Raw genomic sequence first — 4994 nt, forward strand, 5'->3', positions numbered from 1 at the left:
AACTATCAACTAATCAGATTACTCAAGTCAAACCTCTATGCTTCCGCTTACGCACTCTAATTAAAAATAATTCTTAGTACGACCCGAACATCTAATTACCAAAGTAAAGAAACATTTATCAAGAACGCATACAATTAAGTAACACATATTTAAATAAAATAAACTTGGCGATCCCGAGCTCGATGCTCCTTGGACCCACATCTAAGACATGCTCCTGTCTTCCTATGGCATTCACCCGGATGACGCCCATTGCGATCTTTGCAGATTGGATAGTTTGGTCGTGCCTTAACATGTTTCACGAATCGAGGCTTGGTTTTACGAGAACTAGAATCCTTCCTTTTCTTACACTCCAAGCACCACGCTTGAAGCGTTTCCCTAATTTCCTTAATTTTGGTATCCAATACTTCCTCTACCACTTTCCTTACTAACTCGGCGGCCTCGGTACCAAGCTCCGAAGTTACCGCTACCAAGTTGGTAGACTTTGCTTACCCTCGTAATCCATATCAATACTCTACATTACCAAGACACATATCAATTAACTACAAAGATCTCAAAAATTTTACTATTTTTTCATATGTCTTATGCAGAGATAGTATTTTAAAGTTTCTATTTTCACGTAATCATAGCCTAGTTACGCCTCAGTATTCTAGAGTTTTTAGGATTGCCCTAGTCATAATGTCATGATATGGTCTCAGTTCTATCTACAAGAATATCTTAATACAAAGTAATATGAGGAATGTAAATACTTACAGACTTGGTGCCGAGATTCAGCAGCCAACGCTTGATTACCAAATTTCAAAACCCGTAAAATTTAAACCATTTTAACATGTATACTCAGAAACATTTTTGCAATAAACTTTCCAAAACTATTTCCAAAATACCCTTCTTAAGCCTAAATTTTGAAAAATTTTAGACCCGATCCACAGTACCGAGTTGTTGCAACTTGGCTCGATACTCACTAAATGTAACACCCCAAACCCAGCCCAAACGTTATGGCCGAATCGACGTGCCACATTGGAGTTGAAAACCCACGCCCGCTTTTTAGTGTTTTAAAACCATATATTTAGTTGAGTTAACAAAGTGTATGGAAGTCGGGCACCGGTAGGTATACGAGACAGAGGAGGTGAGCCATGAAGGTCGCTAAGTACCAAGCTCTTTGATTGGATCCAATCCTGACATGCTCACAACCATAGCCACACTTTGTTATATCGAGTTTAAATTTGTTTAAGGAACGACTTTGATAAATCGATTAATCGTGGTGTTGAACTCTTTTGAAAACAAGTATCGCTTTTGAAAACACGCCCTAAGTCTAGCCCATTTGAATAATTATAACCAGGTTTGAAGTTATTAAAATTAAAATAATCCCGAAAAGAAATAAAAGGAAAGTGAAAATGGCCTTATTACAACCCAAAATAAATAATAATTAAAGGAAACTAATGAAAACCAACGCTTATTTAAAAGTCCAAAGACAATCACCGTGGCTACTCAATCCCCTACCAAGTCCCCACATCAAGGCTCACCTGCAAGGTTAAGGAAAGGGGTGAGTTTGGAAACTCGATGTACAACAAGCCCTTTCGAGCCCAAAACAATGACAACTGTTGGGTCTAAGCCCAAATCCAATCTCAAACATGTACTAGGCCATAGCCCTTTTCATATTTCATATTTCATAACACCGGGCCAAGCCTTTTCAAATTTCATATTATCGACGAAGCCTTTCTCAGAAATGGTATGGCCCATAGGCCCATTTCAATATCACATATAATGTTAATGAAGGAATGCAACCCATTTGGGGAGACTACTCAACCCACCATCCGCTACTCTCCACCCGTACCAACCAACACACCATGTGGGGATTTACTCGACCCATCCCGCCATAACTCTCCACTGGCAGCGTAGCTGCTTTATCATATAACTGGAGGCCTAGCCTCTTTTAACAACTGGGGCAAAGCCCTTTTAATAACTGGGGCAAAGCCCTTTTAATAACTGGGGCATAATCCCTTTAATAACTGGGGCATAAGCCCTTTTAATAACTGGGGCATAAGCCCTTTTAATAACTGGGGCATGAGCCCTTTTTGCACTTCCTCCATCCATATAAAAACCCAACCCAATGCATTTATGAACATCTCATGTGCATATCATACATATCATGTGCATATCATACATGTCATGTGCATATCATACATATCATGTTTATCAAAATCCCATGCATTAAGTTCATATATAAACCCTAGGGGTATAATGGTCACTTTTACCTAGGGGCAAAACGGTCATTTTCATGTTATAAGGGTAATCTTGTAATTTTACTGAAAATTAGGGTTTCCATGTTCATTAACGATTACTAACAATTCATGGGTGCAAACAGTGATTCTGGCCCGTTTTTAGCGAAATCGAGTTATTGGGCCAAAAAACCCTAATGGGCCCTACTTAGCCGATTTCGTCATCTAGGCTCATTTAGCCTATATTCCATAATGGTTTTATCAGTCTCGATGCGCAATTTAACTAGTTTTCATATTCTACCAATTTTACCCAAATGGGCCCGAATGCCCATCGGGCCCTGTTTCAGCCCCTCGAGGCCCAACTTACCGTGAATGCCAAAAATCACGCTCTTACCTTTTCCAACCTTCTCGATCATCATCTCAACGAATCTAATTGACTAATGAGTGTTCGCTTGCTCACAAGTCCTCGAAATGCCATAGTTTTGGCATTTCGGCTTTTCAGCATTTATCGCTTTAAGCTATGAAAAAGGGTTCGTTACACACCTGATTTGCGATATTCCTTGACGAGATATCCTATGCGATTTCTCCTATAATCAACCACTTATAGATTAGACCATGTTAATATTAAACCAAATCGAAAACTACCTATTCTCATCACTTACACATTCGGCCACCATCCCCAATGGCCCTTGGGTTCATACCTTTGCCGAAGTTGATGACTAGATTTAGTCACTCCGATGATCCAAGCTTTTCACACACTCCTCGATCGGTAGCCTTTAATCCTCACTAGTACCAACAAACCAAATAACACCAAAATCCCTTTTAGCCTTAGTCGACGAGAGGGTTTTCACTTTTCTTAAACCACAAGATACAAATGGAAAGAAGGTTCAATACTTACCAAGAGATCTACTCGTTGAAGAACGCTCCAAATACCTTCCTACCCCATATCCGCTAGAATCCAAATTAAACGTATGTGAAAATAGATCTAAATATTAATTCTCGAATCACTAAAATATGAAGCTTTCGCTTTTCAAAGAAATATTAATCTAAGCTATTTAGAGGGTTAGTACACACCGTTATGGGTTGAAGTTGAAACATTTCCAAAATCAATCGCCTCGATAACCACCACCGCCACTCAAACTTAACTAATCCAATATCAATATATGTAAATCCTAAGCACATCACCATACGGAACATAAGGGCATATTCGTCATTTTACTATCTGAGGTATTTTGGTAGTTTTACAAATTGAGGGTATTGCGAGAATTTCACAAACCAAGGGTATTTTAGTAATTTTGTAAATCGAGGTAAAACAAGTAATTTTGTAAATCAAGGGTAAAACAAGAATTCTATAAATTGAGGGTAAAATGGTAATTACGTAAATCGAGGGTAAAACAGTAATTACAGAATCGAGGGTAAACCGTAATTATGTAAATCGAGGTAAAACAAGAATTATGTAAATTGGGGTAAAACAGTAATTACGTAAGTCGAGGGTAAAATAGTAATTTTGTAAACTGAGGGTAAAACGGTAATTCTATAACCTGAGGGTAAAACAGTAATTATGTAAATCGAGAGTACTTTGGTAATTTTACAAGTCGAGGGCATTTCAGTAATTGGTAAACTAAAGTATTCTAAACATGGATAACAATACGAATGGGCCTAAAGCCTATTCTCGGCCCAAATGGGCCCACACGCTCGTGTGGCCCTTTTAGCCCAAATCTAGCCACAAATATTAGATTCACCTAGCCTAGCCCAATATTTACTTCACAATCAAACAACTTATCCAATTGGGCCTGTAGGCCCATTAGGCCCACATGACCTCTTTCGACCCATCGCGGCCCGAAGTAGCCATCCTACAGCTAGAGTAGTAAGAAATACACACCTGATAGGAGACTGGAGTTAATCCACACTCCGAGCACTCTTAGCCGACGCCCAACCCAAACGAGCACGCCATACAAATGAAAGGGATCACCAAGAAAGGTGCATTTACTCTCCTCATGGTTCCTCTATTTAAAGCCGACTTTGTATCCACTCTTATGTTAGCTTCCGATGTGGGATCCTCCAACATCGAGTTTAAATTCAACACGAACTCTTGTCGCCCCTTTAGCAAAATAAATGCTCTTTGCTTGCCATGGGATTCAACCTATGCCTCCCCTTAAATGCTCCACACGCCACTTGCCACTAAGCCACAAGGCTTTTGTGTCATATTTTATCCCCAATTAATTATAAGGTCTAAAGGCCAAAGTCCGTGTTCCCTTAAAAAAAACAAAATAAATTGCAAGAGCCAAGGCTTGAACCCAGTGCTCCATACAACCTTAATGACACCACAACCACTAGACTACAAGCTTCCTTGTGTCATTTATTTAACACAATAATTTAAAACCCTCATCCAAGCATCCGTGTTTTTTCACTTAATACCAAAATTTTGCTAAAGCCCAAGTTTGAACCCAAGATTTCTCTAACACTTCTCGGGGCCATTAACCACCAAAGGACATTTAATTGTGTCATTTCATTACACAATTAAATACCTATATAAAACCTCCTTACGGACCCACACTCAAGGCCCAATACTTCTAGGCCCAAATTCGGGTGTTACAATTCTACTCCCTTAAAGAAATTTCGTCTCGAAATTTCCAACTATCAACTAATCGACATTACTCAAGTCAAACCTCTATGCTTCCGCTTCGCACCATAATTAAAAATAATTCTTAGTACGACCCAGAACATCTAATTACCAAAGTAAAGAAACATTTATCAAGAACGCATACAATTCGTAAC

This window comes from Gossypium arboreum, chromosome 10, assembly GCF_025698485.1.
Source record: "Gossypium arboreum isolate Shixiya-1 chromosome 10, ASM2569848v2, whole genome shotgun sequence".
NCBI lineage: Eukaryota > Viridiplantae > Streptophyta > Magnoliopsida > Malvales > Malvaceae > Gossypium > Gossypium arboreum.